At 39.0% G+C, this 19,462-nt stretch overlaps 1 protein-coding gene across 3 annotated transcripts in view; it reads right to left on the bottom strand.

Annotated features, from left to right (window-relative positions):
- Positions 1 to 19,462, bottom strand: part of LOC122811421 (regulator of G-protein signaling 3-like) — a 610,403-nt gene that overhangs the window by 345,506 nt on the left and 245,435 nt on the right. Inside the window, exon 1 of one of the 3 annotated variants that reach the window (XM_044083255.1) lies at positions 4,364 to 4,760. The exons of the other annotated variants lie outside the window; for them this stretch is intronic. The gene's annotated coding sequence lies outside the window, so the exon portion shown is untranslated. Of the gene's footprint in view, positions 1 to 4,363; positions 4,761 to 19,462 lie in introns of those variants that run through there. 3 annotated transcript variants of the gene reach the window in all.

Below are 19,462 nucleotides of genomic sequence, written 5' to 3'. Positions count from 1 at the left end.
TGGATGTACTTACACTATTTCAATCCTTACTCTCACCAAAATGGCAGTGATTAGTCTGGATGTACTTACACTGTTTCAATCCTTACTCTCACCAAAATGGCAGTGATTAGTCTGGATGTACTTACACTGTTTCAATCCTTACTCTCACCAAAATGGCAGTGATTAGTCTGGATGTACTTACACTGTTTCAATCCTTACTCTCACCAAAATGGCAGTGATTAGTCTGGATGAGGCAATGCATGGATCAGTAGGATGGTGCGATGAATTTGGATGGATGGGAGAGGATGGACGAGAAAAGAAAACAAATTACTATTATTTACCTGCGAGGTAAACAGTGGTACCTAGTCACAAGCGGATCAGTGTTTTCAACTATAGGGAGGAAGACAAGCATGGCAAAATTTAAATTCTTTCCACTGCTCAACTCAAATACAAATCTAGTTCACCCATGACTGCTCACAGGCAGAGCTGATATCCACCAATGACATTTTAACTAGTGCTGAAAATTTGGTACTATTTGAGGCATCTAAAAACAGACACTCTCTTTGGCAATTTGACCTTGTTTCTTAAATGTTGGGAAAAGGGATTATCATCAATGAAGTCCATTTTTGGAACCCCCTTAACTGTCAATCACAGAAGAAAATTACAGTCTAGGCATTCAATGCAGGCAGAGAAATTGCTTTTTTAATTACATATTCACTTTATGGAAATACTTTATGTACAGTGCAAAGAGGAAGTTTAATTTACAGGCAGAAACAGTAATGAAATTGGTATGCACTACAGGTTAGTTGTTAATATGACCACCACACAAAACCTTTAGACAGTAAAATATGGTACAGTGGGAAAACCACAAATGGCTTGTGATACAGGTAATGGCTAAAATAGTTTATGTAGGAGCAGATTATTGTCTGGGTGCATTAAAATAAGGGAAACAACAACAGAAAAGGGGCACCAAAAAATAGAGGAGAAAAAAATAATGTTCGGGAGTTCATATTTTTTCCAGTTCACTTGCTAATTTTTGAATATTTCTATACGTCTCAGATTTTCTGAAAAGTCAAGTAAATTATGTATATGTAAGCAAAACATGAAATACTAATAAAATATAATACTTCTTTTTTTAAATGTTTAAAGAGATATCCCAAGCCAAAACTGCAGAGGAGAACTTCAGTACATTGTATTATATAGACTGTTTATTGTCTTATAAAATATTGTTCCCTTTACACATGAGGAAGTGAAACTGTCAAGAGCTTTTTGTTAAGTTTGAAATACAATACTGTTCCCTGGAAGAGGATGGGTCTGCATGAATGCCTTCCATGATGTCATCAAGGCTATGACTTCACCTGCAGTAAGCCTGGGACAACCCAAGCACCCACACTGGCAACCGTAGAGAGGATATTCTTGAACTGATGCACTACAGGCAGTAAGTTCTATGATCTAAAACCTGAAGTAGTTGCTGTCTGAATGCATTTGTAAATACATGTTGGTTTTAAATACTATATTAGAACTGTACTCTTCTTATTACATGCTACTTTTGTAAAAGATGGTTATTTATTTATTCTTTTTTCAAATGATTCCAGTCAACTTTTATAAGGGGTGCACATAAAAAAGGATAATGAAGGACAAGGAATAACTTGCCATAAGCAGAAATGAGTTGGAAATGCCAAGCAGCAGTCTGATCACAGACACAAGAGGGAAACCTTACATAGAATATGTTTGTCTAGGATGGAGTCACTTAATTAACACTTCCACCTGAAAGGCCAATGGTACAGTGGTTAAGGTGTATGCCTTTCAAGCACAAGGTGCAGGGTTTGATTCTCATCACTGGTGAAAACTTAACAGATTGAAAATGTATATTTTGGTTGGGAGGGTGGCCTAATGGTTTGTTTGCCTTACAAACACAAGGTGCAGGGTTTGAGTCTCACAAGGGATCATTGGCTAAGCTTAAAATGGCTCGCAAGGGCAGTTATCTTAGTACTAATCTATGAATCTATGAATCTATGAATTCCATTAACAGGAGTCCTAGAAGCATTAAGCACAGGAATGCGTCCGGGAGTTGATCTTGATAATATACTTGCTCATGCTTCGAAATTACTTGAAAAATATTTGAATAGTTATCTATCCTGAGCTGCAGTGTGAACTCCCTCCACCCCTTTGAAATAAAATTGATCTTACAGCTCTTACTTAAATTTTGACTAGTCATGGGAAACCACAGATTTTTGTGATTAACTTACTGCTGATTTATTTTCACTTCAGACTACCTGCTAAATGAAAAAAGCCATTTACATTTTGAAATTTCCTTTAGCAAAATGTTGTATTTTTCCATACGATACATATCTATAGTTAAACAGCAGTGCCAAGAAGTCTAAAGTCCTTGGCAGATCTATTTAACTTCTTTTCTAACAGATACGATATAATTAACAAGAACATCCATCTTACTTCCACAAAAATAATTTACAACGGTATCATAATTTTTTTAATTCATCTTCTGATTTTGATTCCATAGTCTCCTTAGGAAAGCTGTTCATTGCAATTATGATCACCTTTCTGGAAAAAGTAAATAATATATCAAAACTATCTTCTCTCTATTTTTAGTTTGTGTCACCTTGTTCTAGTGCACGTTCTTGTCTAAAATCGGCTGTCAGATTGTTTCTATAGCATCTCCCCTCGCTCATTCCCCTCAAAATGTACATTTATGTTACTTTAGCTTCTATTTACATATAGACTGTACCATTTATGCTACTTCTTGTACAGACACCAGTGTGTCCATATGATTAGAGCTCGGGTGGGTCTCCAAAGCTATCGCCAGGTGTGGTTTAAACAGTGACGTATACAGTGGGAGACACATATGTTTTGTAACATTCTTCTCACTGTTAAAATGCTTTCACAAAAAGTGTTATTTTACATTTTTGTACATGAGCAACCTATGTTATATCCTTGGAATAAGCATATTGTTATTTTCTATTAAAGGCTCACTTAAAATTAACAATAAGCTCTTTGTGACTATACTGTCACGAAAATGCAACAGAAATCCTCCCAATCCAAGGTCACTAACTTCTTAGTAACAAGACTGGGGGTCCAGTACAATGTTCCAGGACTTGAAATTCCCAGTATTCAAAGAAACATGATACTAATCAAAAAGAAAGCAGTATTTCTTAAATGAAATTCACCCTTTCTACAAATATCCAGAATGAAGCATAATCTAAAAGGAAAACAATATTTTATACTTAAAGGGTTTTAAATTCCTTTTTTGTTAAATTTCTTATAGCAGCTTACTACAGCCTACTTGGCCATATACTACAAAACGTCTGCACCTGCCTTTACAACACAGAGCCCTTGGTTTATCAGGAGCTAAGCCTAAAGCAGGGGAATGACAATGCCCAACTTCCCAATGCATGGTGTCTCTGATTTGCCATGATTATACCAGACATGGATCTGCTCTACTAGTCTTTTCCTTTTGGACCATTTGTGCAGTCATGCACACTCCTGTATTTGCATGCATTAAATAATATGTTGCAGACCACACAAGGGCTAGAACTACGGGACTCTCTGATCAGCTCCAGTATGAAGGTTTGCAACAGATTTGACATTGTACTCCATCTAGTGTTAGTTACTCAAATAATCCATCCCTTTCTTACCATGTAATACCACAGATGAATGCCACAAACACACACACTTCTGTTGATATAGTTTACATTAGTCACATGATTATCCTGTGTAAGCATTCACACATTTTGGCTACTGACATGAAACATTATCCATTCCACTGTTAAGGTTTTGATCATTTTTTTAAAATAGAAAAATAACTGTGGTAAACATGCAGGATCATGCCTGATGCTGAGTTGCTTCCTATACCATGATTTTATTCCCTTTACATCAAATTTGCCTCTCCTGTGAGCAAGTCACTTAATCAGACAGTGCTCAGAGTTAACTACAAATTTGGACTAGGCTTCTTATTGTTACCAGTAAATCTATCCCTGCGTGTTTAGCTTTTAGCATACTACAGTGATATCACACACATACTTATTTTTTTTTCTTATGAGTAAAAGCCAATATGCAATGAAGTATGTGCAATTTTCCCAATGCAATACACAATCTTCATAATTATAATTATTATGTTATTCCACTGCTACTCTATGCATGTTTTTCAAGAAACAGAAACAGAAACAGAAAACAGCATGACTACTTGCACTATTTCTGTGTAGGTGTTCTAAAGCTGGCTTTAAAGAAAATACTGCTATTTTATGTAAACTCCACAAAAAAGATAGGCTCACAATTTAATTTCCCATAACAATTCTCCAACTATGCAGCAATTTAACAATAAGAAAAACAACTCCTAAAACAAGACAAATAAAAAGGGCAGACGTACCTGTCAGTGTGTAATAAATACATTTCTAAACATGTTTCCAGATCAGGCATCTTCAAGTTCTTAAGTTGCTTAAAGTTGTTAGCTCTTAGAAACAAATTGCAAATAAGGCAAAAAAATGTGGGAGAGCTACACAGACGCAAGCACACGCGCACTATCAATGCATTGTGGGAAAATAATGTTGTTGCTGTTTAGTACGGATGGATCCAGTGTTCAGTATGTCCCTGCTCCAGTGTTACTTAGTAATGTACGGAACAGTGTAGACGTCTATGTGGGACACCCACAACTTGTTGGAATCCTTTCTGGCATAAGAGCTGGTGCCCTATCAGTAAAGTGTCAGAACAGACTGACGTAAAACTAAACAAGGAACTTGGAAGTCCAAAATGCATGACATGAAATACTGCAGTTATCTAAACGACTGAAGTCTGAATGCGGTATGTGCACATCTCATTTCAACACAACTGTTGCACAATGAAGCTCCGTGGAGAAATATAGCAGTAGTTGTACGGACATGCCTAATACGGAACAGTCACTTTTTTTTAAGGGACATGTAAACTTTGGGATGAGTCATCTCTTTGGTGAGAGTGATTGAGAAGATACGCCCAACTAGAAATAAGTGCAGTGTGTAAAATGGAAATGAAATCCCTTCCGCATCCTTTCGTTCGCACATTCGTACATTCGCATTACTTTTCTCATATGGTTTCAATAGTTCATATAAATACGATAGTGAACGTAACAAATTAAGTTGAGCTTTTTTTTTTTTTTTCCAGTACTATTTCTATCACTCTCTCGTGCTTCTCTTATTTTCATTCTTTATACTTATATCTCTCCCTTTCAAAATGGAAAAGTTTACAGGAGGTCATGCTGCCCCCCCCCCCTTAATTTAACACACGCACACGCACACACACACACACACACACACACACACACTACCCCATCAAATTTGTCTATCTTTTTTTTTTGTCTTTCTTTGAATTCTCACGTAGCCCCAACTATTCATCCATCCACACCTCTTTTTCACATGTTTGCACATGGGGTCAAGGTGTCACTTAACCAGTGACAATCATATAGAAGAGCAAAGGTTGTCTAACCTGCCACAGTTGTTCTTCCATACCACACGCTCATACAGAGTCACATCTATGGCCAGTTTAGGGTGTCCAATCATACCTCCCAACCTCTCAGTGCAAGAAGTCTGAACAAAGCCTAAAATAATGGGGCAAAGGGCCCCAAAAATATTAGAATAACAGGAATTGTATTAGCATGCGTTTTCTGAAGGATATAAAGTCTAAAACTCAAGTGTCGGCTATTATTTGGTGATTTTAATTCTCAATGATTTGACAGAAACCACAAATTTTATGAGGAACATATCAAAAATATGAGGCAAAAATCTGGACAGTTCAGAGGTATGTGTCCAGTCCACCTAATGAATATCTTTGGAGTGTGGGAGGAAACTGTAACACCTGAAGGAAACCCACAGAAACACAGGTAGGTCATGCAGACTCAGCAGAAAAGGAACCAATTTGAGAAGTGAACCGGGGGAACCTCTTGCTGTGAGGCAACAGTGCTATCCACTACACAACTATACAGTATTTTAATTAAACACTTATTTTGGCTTAGCAAAATAAAAAGATGATTGTGAAATTCCTGAGATAATAGGACTCTTAACAGTGTGTTTACCACAGAATTAAATATACAAGGTTCATAACTACAGCAATTCAAACAGAATTCTGTAGAATCTCTTTTTCAATTAGGTTCTTCCTTCACTCTTCAAAAGAATATGCATGAACACTGCATAGAGCTTTTTCAATAACCAGTTATAAGTTCTGCTTTATTTATTTAGCATCATATCTTGCAATGTTGTTTTATGTGAGCTCCAATTTAGATATGAGATTGGATTGCAGGTTAGTGAGGATAGGGGCAGCATAGAAAAGAGTGGGGAGTAGGAATGCTTGTGCAAGGGTGGGTTTGGATTTGTCCAACAGGAATTTCTGTGTCTATATAGTAGGCCTAATTTCTGGTGTTTTTTTCAGGCTTTGGTGAATATGGAGGTCAAATCTGAGTTGATCATCTACTGTCACACCAAGAAGTTTAGTGTGAGTTTTGTCAGCGATTGTTGTGCTGTTTATGGATGTAACTGTGAAATTTGATTTTTGTGGTTCAAGTGTTTCTGGTAGAAAGAGGAGTTTGACTTTCTTAGGGTTTAGCTGTACTTGATTAGATGTTAGCCATTTTTCTACAGTGTGTAGAGATTGTTGAGTGATGGTGCATAGGTACTCTAAATTGTCGGAACAGGAGATAATGGTAAAGTCATCAGCATATTGTATTATACTCTACCTCTGCACCTTATGTCCCCTCTCTAGTTAGTACAGATGTTGAACAGAAGGAGACCAAGTATGGAGCCTTGGGGAACCCTGGTTTTTACAGTTAGAAAGGGAGCAAAGGATGATAGCCATTTGACAGACTGAAATCTGTTTGAGAGGTAGATACTGATCCAGTTTATACTAAAGTTAGAAAGATTGAAGTCAGTGAGTCTGGACAGCAGCAGTGGATGGAAGACAGTCTTGAAGGCCATAGAAAGATCGAGGAATAGGCAGGAGACTAAATTATTATCATCTCGAGCTTTAGCAATACTGTGTGTGAAAGATATTATTGCAGTAGATGTGCTATGTTGAGGATGAAATCTGTGCTGGTTAGGAGTTAGGCAATTTTCATGTAACAGATGATTGAGGAGCTGTTTGTGAATACACTTTTTCAGAATTTTAGACAGTGAATCATGATGACTATAGGTCTGAAATTAGAGAGAGAGAAGTGGAATTACCACCTTTGTGAAGGGGTAAAACAGAATTTTTTCCCAATATCTGAGACTGTATTTTCTTGAATAGATCTACTTATTCATATGGAGATGAGGTAAGTAACCAAATTAGCAGCATGTTTCAGGAAGAGGGGGGGATAGATTGTCAGCTGATGGTAAGCATGGGTTTCAGTTTACTGAGAAGTGACCTGATGTAATCATTTGGGACAGGTGTAAGTGAGAAAGAAGTAGAGAGGGACGTTTTGGGGTTACTAGGGAAGATACTGTTATCTTGTTTGGTTAGCTTTTGGATAGATTGTATAAAGAAGGAATTAAGAAAGGTGGCAGTTTCTAGGAAGGAGCTGTTGGGGCAGGGGTTAGGTGATGAATGTTTACCAGGATGTTGTAGTTTGTTTACAGAATGCCAGAATTTTTTGGGGTTGGAGTGTAGGCTATTTTGTAGCTTCTGGTAAAAAATATTATCTAGAATGGCCTGTTTTGTGGTCAAGTTGCAGAGCTCCCTATAGGTTTGAAAGAGAGAAGGTTAGTTGTTTTTTCCAGCTTTTCTGGGAGCTATCCCTCCTGTACATCAGGGTACGAGTGGCTTGAGTTAACCAGGGAGCATAATGGCATTTTAATCTGATTTTCCTACTGGGAGCAGGGAGTTGAAAGTATTTAGGAAGATGCTGTTGAATTTTAGGACGGTATCTTCCAAGGGGAGGTCATGGAGAAATGACCAGTTTATTGAGGAGCGCATCAGGTTAAACATATTTATGTTAAAAGTGTTGAATTTGTGGCATTTTTTATATTGGTGGGTTTTTTGCATTTGGGGAGAGTGCCTTTTTACAGTGGTGGGAAGGTGGTCACTAAGGGAATCTTGCATAATGGTGGGTATTGCATGTCAGGATCCAGTCCAGTGTTGTGCAAGTGTTTGGGTTTTTGAGTAGATGTGTGGGGGTAGTAATTAGCTGGGAGAAACCATAGAAGTTTATGCTTGAGCTGGGAGAGTCTATGGTGAGTGTATTACAACTTATATTGACATCACCTAAGATGACCGTTTCATATGAGATAGCCTGTGAAATCCAGGAAAGAAAGAGTTCAAGAGTAGGACTATTACCTAGGGAATACAGATGGTAGCAATGGCTAGTTTTTTGTGTTTATTTAAATTGCAGTTAACAACCACAATTTCTACTGGATAGAAATTTGGCGGAGGGATTGAAATTGGGGAAAGCGAGAGGTGTTTGGAGTAGAGAATGGCTACACCTCCTCCTTTTTCTTAAGTCTGTCCTTCTGGAAAATACTGTAGCCAAAGGAAGAAATTCAAAGTTGTCAATATGTGGTTTTAGCCAAGTTTTGGCAAGAGTAAGGCTGTCAGTTGTGAATAAGGACATCCAGGAGTGTAGAGGAGTAACTTTGTTTAGGATACTATGCATGTTAAATGATATAAAGGATGAAGACTTGGATAATGTGGAGGACATAGTTTGTGCTGTGGAGTTGGGAGGGGATTAATGGGAGAGAAGAGTTGGAGGTAGGTCATGGATTGGGATGAATATTACCTGAGTGTAACAAGTTTACTGAAGGTAGCTTAAGTGGAGATGAGTTTTTACTCAGAATGTATTATTATTTAGTTTTCATAGCAGGAGATACTGTGTGTATAAGGACTGTGTGTATATATTTTTATTTTATGTAGGGTGGTAGTGGTGTGGTTGAAAACAGAAGGGGTGATAGGGAAGAAGGAAGTAGTTGCACAGTTAGTATGAGGGAGTGTGTGAGTAGGTGCAGAGCATTCATTTCTAAGTGTGCAGTGGTAAGAGGTTAATATAGAAAGAAGAAGAGTAGGAGAGGTGAGTAGGAGGAGTAGCATGATGATTGAAAATGGAATGGGTTGCCTCTGTGAAATAAACATATAGTTATGAGATGGGTAAGTAAAAATAAGTAGTGAGAGGGTTTTAGATAACTAGAGAGAGAGAGAGAGAGAGAGAGAGTTTCTGGTTTACTTTAAATGGGAGAGGTGTAACAAGAAAAGAACAAGTTATATAATGGGAGGAAATTAGGTGTGGGTGGGGGGGTGTGGCCAAGTGGGTGGAACCATAAATGTAATGAGTGCAGTGGTGGCTGGGAATGGGGGTAGGGTAGGGGAGCAGAGTGAGCCCAAGCATAGTGAGGGTGAATGGAGCGGGTTGACCTAGACAGTAGGTATCTCATCTGCCAGAACCAATCTATCAGTGAGACAGTGAGGTGAATCAATGAAATATTTAAAAAAAAACAAAGGAATGATTAACTTACCATCCCTGCAGGATATGCACACTCAAAAAACAATAACAAAGGTTATAGCAGGCACAATTTTTGATAACCTAGTTAAAAAGAAGCTTACTGTATAACAGTGGTGAAGATTAGAAAGCTAAATACAATGCTAGTTGTGGTCTTAAAGTGGCAAGGTTTTTTGATAGCAAAGTAGTGCTTTATAGTTTCTTGTCACAAGGTGAGGGTCAGCAGGAGATAGATGTAGGTTCTGCATCCTTGGATATCCACTCAGGTAGGTGACACAGTGGGGGTCTTAAATGCTAGCTGCAGTCTTGAAATGGCAAGATTCTTTCAATATGGAGAAACGTTCATACATGAAACACAAACAGAGGAACTTGTAGTCAAAGTGTAGATGATTTTTAAAATCATGGAACACAAAAGGACAGAATTATTGTATGTTTAACTTGTGTATTTGAATAAATAGAAAGTGAATAGAGATTCACAAAAGATGGATTAAATGGTATATTTCTACTGTGTTACTGGTCAGTAATGTCTCTACAAATGAATAACTTAGGTCCCTGGTGAGTACATAAAGTGTTGAAGGTAAGATATCTTCCTTCAAGATTAGAAATTTTGACCTTATCATCTATTCCAGAATTTATACTTATGCAAGTAGAAAGTATTACTTTAAATGTTTGCACGTGTAACTTGTTTTCCATTTTTGCCCCTACACCATTCATATATTTCCTAATGAATTTTCTAAATTTTATCTACTTCCTTGTGCTATCCCTCTTTCTCCAACAATAATTGCCATAAACCATTTATTTATTTTCTGATAAAATCACTTGCGTAACTATTGCCTCTTTTCATGAGCTAATTGGAAGAACCTTCGGGTTAAAACAAAACCACTCAGAAACAAAAGATTGTATGCTTTTCATCATATGTTGTTAGAAGAAAAAACAAGTTCACATTATCACTCAGTTTAGTATCATTGTTCAGTTGACCACTGCCAACTGAAATAAACTGAATGGGGACTGCCACATTGATGCAATCTATTCTAGTATTATTATTATTCAATTAACATTCTTGTTTGGGCTTTTCATCCCCATAGCATGATGTTAAGGTAGATACATTGCACTGTCATTATATATGGATATATTAAGAATCAACCTGTACTGAATCACCAACTTTCTAGAATGTCTCTTGAAACTGTGTCAGTCTTTATTTTTTCCTGAATTACTCCGATATGTAGTATCAGCTTCTAAAAAAAGCAATCATGGTGCATTTAAATTCCAGTTTTGATAAACATCTAATTTGCAGTTATATGTGATTAAACTTGATGAAAAATAAATAAAGTATAAAATGTGGAAACTATGACAATGGAAAGAAGCACTGTTTGGGATATTATTGTGTACAAGCACCCACAGTTGAAAATGATAGAAACTGTAATAGTTACTTTCACCTAAGACACTGGCTGATTACATACCCTTCTGTTCAGTGTTTCATAGTACAGCTAGTGCAGAGCTCTGCTGAATAAATTCATAGGTGGCTGTACCTGTACAGTGTTAGCGGACTGGTGGTATTGCCATAAGAGTGGCTACCACACAATTATTACATGTATATTGTGTGTGTATGGATTCACTTCTGAATCTCAAATTTCCAAAACATTGGATTTCATATGATCGAGACAATATAATCAATGTTTCAGAATATCGAGATTCCGAAATTAATCCAACATAAAAAAAAAATACTTTTTCAGGGGGGGGGCAAGCCCCCCTGCACCCCCCCACACCCCCAGTATTTAAATATACCAACTCTGAGATCGCACTACAGTGAGGAAAAGGGAAATCTCCCATTCTGCGCTACATACAGATCTCTGTTCCAAATTTTAAAGTTCTAAAACTTTGATCATATGGTCTCGATCATATGAATTTCAGTGTTTTAGGATTTTAAGATTCCGAAGGGAACCCGTGTGTACATATACATCTATATGTGTACACACACACACACACACACACACACACACACACACACACACACACACACACACACACACACACGTGTTCTCTCTCTTACTCTGTGTGTGTATGTGTGTGTGTATGGGTTCATATTAAATCAATGAAAATCCACATCCCCGATGACTGGATCACCAAGACGAGATCACTGATGCTACACATCCTGGACAAAGGTAAGTATATGTATTACAGCACGGAATCTATTCCCGTGTCTGTAATACACTTAAAAAATAAACAGATACATGTATAGCAGGGGGGCAAGCCCCCCTACTTAAATATACTAACTCTGAGATCGCACCACATTGCCGAAATGGGAATACATCCCATTCCGCACTACACACCATTTTGTCTCGGTGATCCGGTCATCGGGATGTGGGTTTTTGTTAATCTAACATGAACACTATATATATATATATATATATATATATATATATATATATATATATATATATATATATATATATATTACTGTTGAGTATTTCGATTCACAAGAGATTTTCATAAGCACTGTCTTTCTTAGAAAAAATGACTGTTTCAGCTGATCACTGCCAACTTGGTCTTTGTGGTATAAAGGATAAAGGACATTAGGGTGATTTCAAAATATCCGAAACAGCAATCAAAACAGGGTGAAAACTTGCAAAAATGTCAAGGAATAAAGCTGTTTTATAAGCAGAGATTTCTCAGAGAATGGCCAAACTAATCACATATGCTGTACTCACAAGCCTAACAAAAGGAGAAAACATCTCATGTCTACAGCCAGGAGGTTTAATTTTAAAGGCCAGACTACATCATTAAAGACTTTAAAAAAAGTAACGCATCTACACACTGTGTTTGTGTATGTGTGTGTGTGTGTGTGGGGGGGGGGGTAGTTATATCCAGTGCACTGATGTGTTCACAACCTACTCAAAGTGGGAATAAATGGGTAAAGAATAATGAAAATCCCAGTGACTTAAACTTAGTCCTTAACCCTCACAGGCACTACAGGTGAGGAAAAGCAGGCAGATACAGGTTCTTGTATGTGTCTGAGATAGCAAAATAAAATACAACTGGTATTTGTTCCCTTGTTTCTAACAGTCATCTTTTAGCAGCTTCAGGAGAATATATTGAGTTCAACATATAACAAAACATGACATTTTTTGCCCACCTGGCAATATGATGGTGATACACTGGTGTCCAGTTGGCAGTGGCTATGCTTAGACCTCAGTAGGACCATCTGAAGAAGGTCACCAGCCATGAGTAAGAATACATGACAGGATTGGTGTGCACATAATGGTTGTTTAGTGCTTCTACTAGTCCTCAAGTTACAAATCCTGAAGGTACTAATTCACTGATCACACCTGCTTGGTTTATCAGCTCCATGAAACAAATTAAGTGTAGGCATTTTTGCAGATGGAGCGATCCTCCTGCACTCCCTATGTTAGGGGTAAGCCCCCTAAACTTATATACGTATGAACTCCATGGTCACACATACACAAAGAAGCCAGAGAGAGCTCCCACAATAAAGGAGTCACTGCTAGCACAAACAATCAGCACTAGCAAGGGTTTCCTACAGAAAACACCAACTGAAAAGTTCAGCTTCCCTAAGCTGTTTCTGATAAGTTGGTTCCTTGGGGGCTTAGTAGACAATTTAACCAAAATCAGATTATCAGAGTTAAACTGCAGTACTAGCACACCTAAAATAGTGAAGTAGGTTTCTGGTTTTTTTTTTTTTTGGTACTTAACGATACAATAGTACAATAACTTCACAACAAATATCATTTCTGCATCATAGTTTTTTCGTATCCTTGGCTAGTACTGAAAATGCCTATGAAGTCCAGAGCTATAAACCACAAGGCCAAATGTGGAGGGAATTGCATTCCATAGAATGGATATTATTTTAAATGCCTACCTAGTTTAAATAATATGCCTTTTGCTTAAAAAAATCAGATTAGCAAAGGTCTTCTGAGTTTGCTGATTATCACTGATAACTTTGCTACAAAAATATATCAATACAACTACTGCTGGCATACCATTTAATTCCCTAGTGTATTTATTTAATTGGAAGGCCAAGTAAAAAAGATCGCTTTAAAATACTATTTTCAGCCATGACTTAGAGGAAAAAGTAACAGAGTCATGGAGGGTAGGGCAGTATATGAATTATACAAACAGAAATATCTCAGAGTTGTACTTTAGTGACAGGCTAATTATTTATATGGATTTGCATTTATTATACTGCCTGGTACCACTGAAGACTGCTTGTGATACTTGGGTTAGAATAAACCAAATGCACACAAGCCTATGAAACTGTAGCAAAATAGTTACTTACAATGTAACATTTTACTTTTGTTTCATTAGCTGTTGAGAAAACAATAGTTTGATCTTCTGTTAACATACAGTTACAACAACACTGCATTATTGTTATAGTGCAAAATAAAACGAGACTTGTTGTGAGTTTGTGTGCACCAGATGATGAACATTTGATGGAAGCAATAAGCTGAAGAGGAGGCTCATTTCTGCTGGCATTAATAGAGTTAAGGAAAAGAACTATTTGTGTCATCTAGAGGAGATGCATAAAAGCAAGAGATAAAACAGTCAGGAGACGAGAAATATGAGTAAAGTTGCATGTATCGTCAAGTGCTGGCACCCTATATGGCCCACCATTCAGCTAGTGCAGACATCCCATCCCTTTTCAAGCCATGAAATACCACTCTGGTGAAACAGCCCTCAAATCTGGGGCCTGATATTAAAGGAAGGTCAGTCAGATCATTTTTCTTGATGTGTGGATAATTAATAATTAATATAATCCACAGTTAGAGTTTCAACATTTGATAATAGTAATAAAAACACCTGAAGACAACACTAACAAACTGTGTGCATCCAAGTCTTCAGAAAATCCATATAACAAAAGTATGAAATATTGAAGGCAGCTATTCCTCAATTACTGCAACCTGTCAAAGTGACACTTCTAAATAGTCAACATCATCCAAATAAAGATTTATAAATGAAAAGAAAATATGACAACCAAATGAGTTTATCATAATATCCACTCAAACAGAACTCAAATCAAAGGTCATTTGAGGACAGAGCATTCCCCTTTCCAAACTTCATAGTCCATCCAGTATTACAGTACACTGCATGCTTTTTGAGCCATGCTTCAATTACACGCTTTGTGAACAGAGAATGACTGGGTGAAAATTAAAGCATAGATGGTGTTGTTGCACTCAGCTTGAGAATAGGCTTGACCTGGGCAATCACCTCTTCTTTTCAGAACTGCTTATTGTGACAACAGACTGGAATTTACTAGGTAGAAATCTCGCAAAACAAGTCACTGAAACAGCCCTGGCTGATTTCTTATGCAGCAACCCATGTTTGTTTTTGTCTTTTGGCTTTTCCCGGTTAGGGGTCGCCACAGTGGAACTCCGGTCCGCTAATGATTGGCAGTTGATTTTTACGTACTGGCTTGCCAGGCCTGACGCACAACCTTCAACTAAGGAACGCCCATTCAAGCATGTCTCCACGCAGAAGACGCTCTAGCTGAGAATCGAACCGGACAGTGTCTTACTGTGAGGCGACAACACTACCGCAGCACCACCACCGCAGTTTTTTCCTGGGTGACAGGATAGCTGTGCAGTTCAGATTGCCTGATCACCCAAACTGCTTTTTCAGTTGAGAAATGCATGTTTTTGTTGCAAAGCTTGCCTCATATCTATCGAGCTTGACACATGCTGCTTATGCAGGGCATGAAGCTAGTCCTTGGATGTTGGTTCTGCTGTCTTCAAAATTATATGACTTCCTACATGCACATATAAAAACATTATCTCAAGTTTTCTTGATGCACATAGCAACCTGTGAGTTGGAACCATACTGTACAAGGCTGTTTTTGCTTTTTTTCCCGCCAGCATAGAAGAACAAACACCTTACCTAATCCATATTGTATTTGCTTTCTTTGGTAAAATGCTTTCTCCAGTTGCAATGAAGGGAAATGCGATCATTCCAATCCAGAAAAAGTCTGGTTAAGATTTTGACATTGTAGGGAATATACCAGTTTTCAACCTCCCTTCCCTTTCTGACCAAGGCCCTGGAAAATTGAGTTTATGTTCTGATGGCTTCTTATTTTGGAGACAATGATTTTTACAGTTTTACAATCTGACTTTCAGTGTATACACAGTAGAGAAACAACTGTTATTAGTATATTTTATTATCTCCTTATGGTGAAGGATTATCATTTTTACTTTTTCTGGTCCTGGTTTACCTCTCATTTGCATTTGGCATAGTGCTTTTTGGATCTTACTGGAAACAGTCATACTGCAACACCAGAGGTGAATTTCTACAGTGGTTTGCTTCTTATCTTTCTAGGTACTCTTAGGTATTAACTCCTATACCTCTTACTCAGTTCCATTAAGTGCCGTTTAATATTTACTGCCTACATGCGTCCTTTTAGTGATGTTCAGTGGGAACAGACTTACATTATTATACACTGTTTTTTTTTTTTGCTTATATACTTCCCTTTTCCCCAAGTATGTGTGTTTAATCTTGAACTAACTGATGAACTGCAATGTATTCATAATGTACTGATAATCATTTCAAGTTCAGTACCTTGAACAATCATATCCATTACAATATATGCCATCTTGCGGGATTTGTCTGCTCTAGGTTTCTCTCCCATGATTGCTTACTGTGATATCATAGTGGAATCCATGTTGAGGGCTCATAATTGGGGTGCTAGTTACAGCAAAGAAACAAAGCATGTAATGTATGATGTATGTGCTGTGCTCTGTGCAAGGACTGCTACTATCTGGCATCCACTTCTTGAAGGTAAAGGCTAATGTCAAGGGCCTTTGGCTGACCAGGTTTGTAGAGGACTATAAATTTGGAGCTAACACAGACTCCCCCCATGACATAAACACCTTACAAGAACATCTAACAACCTGGTTTGAAGAGGACTACAAATTGGGAGCTAACACAGACTCCCCCATGACATGAATACCTTACAAGAAGGTCTAACACTGACCAATGACTGGTGCCAAAGTCACAGATTAAAACTAGGAAGGTTTGTGGCCTGCACTGTGGTGGCAGGATTATTTTACGTTTAGAAGGATTTGGTCTGCACAATTCCCAATACTATTCTAGCATGTCCAAAGGTCAGTTGTCAATCTCCTCTCCGTCCAGCATGTACACAGACAACCTCTCTCACTACAATTCCAGTCTCACATAGACCTACCACGACAACAAACCAAACACATATGACTCTATCAGCCAGGCACACTGGACGCGCGTCAGGCACACTGGCGTCCCGCTCACCAGGCTGAACAAGGAGAAGGTCACGGTGAGCTGCCTGTCGGGCGCCAGGATCCGCCATAAACACAAGCACTCAGGTCACTCCAAGGCAAGTACAAATATGACTCAGTCATTGTCCAGGAGCTCTCTGCATGTGTAGCCCAGGCCAGGTGACCCTGACCATGACATGCTCGACAAGCCACCGATGCTTCGCTACAGACAGCTTGCACCTGTCCCCTGGCTTCGGATCTCTTGCTACCCCATAGTGCCCCTTTTAGCAGGTTATACCTCATACCATGCTTTTCGGCCCCAAAACTTGGACCACACCTCCAGGTTGGTGGCACAGCACGAAGCACCAGAGACTATCCACTGGATATTCACATCCCGACCCCACCCCTGCCCAGAAAACCACAGTGAAAAACTTCTCTAAAAAATTTCACACGCCCTCAAAACCATGGCAAAATCCTTCAAAGCCCCGGCCCTGTGGAAAATATACCCAGACCCCAGAATCCTTTTATAAACGATTCCAAAAAACTACGGCAACTCATAAAATCGTCTAAGGCCAGCCAAGGCTTTCTTTAGTTATGTTAGGAACCTGGGTGGGAATTCCCAGATATGCTCAGAATTAAACTTCTCCCCCTCCCCAAAAAGGACGCTCAGGTAAGAGCCGCCCTTCTCCAAAAAAACACACAGATGGTGTCCCGGCTGCGCCCCTACATGAACTCCAGAGAGAAGAGCAAACATCCTTACTACAGGATATGTACCCAAAGAGTGGCGTGACAGCAACAGGTCCCTCTCCACAAGGTGGTGCCTCAGCGGATCCTGGAAACTATCGCCCATAAGCCCTGACTACTTGGTGGCTTGCAAAGCTATGGAGGATCATCATGGACCTCATAAATAAAGATTTAAGGGCAGATCTGCCTCTTAAACCTGGTCGATTCTTTTAGAGCAGTCACACTAAGGCCATGACGAGGGGGGGAAGGTGGTCCACACAGCTGGACCTGGACCCTTCCTTCCTAATACTTCGATACCTGGCATTATAGATAAGCTCACCAGCTTAAATATAAACCCTATGTCACTAGATGGTTTGCAACTGGCTCAAGGACAGAACCGCTCAGTCCTGGGACCTCTCTTGTTTGGTATATATTTCTTGGCGGGGCAGGCCGGAACGACTGTGACTGTGGCTGACCGAGTTCGAATGACTGCCTCCAAAAGGGCCTCATAGACAGACAACTGGTGCCAGAGCCATGGCCTCAAGCTAAACGCCAAAAGTGTATAGTCATCCCCTTTGCAAAACAAAAGTGCTCACAATTACCACATAGGGTAATAATCATTAAAGTAGAAGAAGTCATTAAGTTGATAGCAATCTCTCATTTGACACCACGTGGCCAAAGTGGTTATGCCCCTTTGGATGTAACCTTACCCAGACACCTGCAGCAACTGGAAGACCCCCAAAGTACCACCAAAGGAAGGATCAAATCAAAACAGACAGATATGCCATGCTGCCCGGTTAAAGAAAAGCTCAGCTCAGTGGCATACCACCAGAGTGCTCATCTGTGCCTGACGCATAAAAAATGTCCAACCCGGACATGCTGCACCTCAGAAAATCCAATCCCATCGAAGCCACGCTCTCGAGACTTAAACCTCAGCACTGAAAACCCAGAGGCTCCCTTCACTCTGGAATAAAATCCCAGTCCAGGTTAGGCAGGAGTCCCACATTTCTTCTCTTCAAGTCTTTCTTGATGAGTGGGAGGGAGAGGTTTTACCCCCTTGGGCCTATAAGGAAAGCATCACAATGCCTTTTAGGAAAACTGCCACCCACACTACTCCATCGAGAAGACATCCTTAAGAGTTGACTCAGCAGTCAGAGATCTGGGAACATATGGAGCCAGTAATATAACCTTCGAGCAACATGTGGCCAAGCTAGTAACAAAATCATTCTATATCACCCACCTTATAAGTAATGGCATGGCATACAGGTCCAAGGAAATCATAGTGACACTTTATTTAGCCCTTATCAGACCCAACATTAAGTATAATATCCCCTTTGGCATGTACCCGACCAGACATATGCAACAGCTAGAATGCTCACAAAGGTTTCTTAGCAGGAGAATCCAGGGTATAAACACATTGTCTTATACAGATAACCCTAAAGCACTATCTCTATACTCAGTCTCCTACAGGTTTACTGAAAGGCAATCTATGCCTGCCATTTAAAGGCTTCCTCAGATGCATCTTTGATGGACCTTTTGCACATTCACAAAGTGAATAGCATCAGAACCACTAAATCCAAATAATTAAATTTTGTTTGTGACATTAATAAGATATGTTGATGAGACAGGTATGTGTCTCAAAAGATCCCTATGCTCTGGAACAGGTTCCCCGTCCATGTGAAGCAGAGCCCACCCTTAACCCTATTTAAGCACTCTTGATCAATGAATCAGAAATTAGAAATTTACCCTGGGTTTGGCCTCCATGTCTTTGATAGAGAGAGGCAGACTGTAATGCCCAAATTAACATACCTTGTAACATGTCCCCTCTTAATAAATCCCTATAATACATAGGGATGCAACTGGGTTGGATTGTATGGCTAGGCTTATAAAGGCCCTGGTGATCATTAGGCTAGTATATACCTATAGTCTGCATTCACAAAATAAAAATGTGTTAAGTTGTCAACAGAAACCAGTCAAAGTACACAAAGCCAGAGACAGCTGATTCCCTGACTAGGAGCCAGATGATCCATGACTGATTAGTGGCTTGCATACTGCAGGTATTGGGGATGGCTCACTCAGTGAC

This window comes from Protopterus annectens, chromosome 9.part0 (assembly GCF_019279795.1).
Source record: "Protopterus annectens isolate FY-2018-M chromosome 9.part0, PAN1.0, whole genome shotgun sequence".
Lineage (NCBI taxonomy): Eukaryota > Metazoa > Chordata > Ceratodontiformes > Protopteridae > Protopterus > Protopterus annectens.
This window is presented reverse-complemented; position numbering and strand designations above follow the sequence as displayed.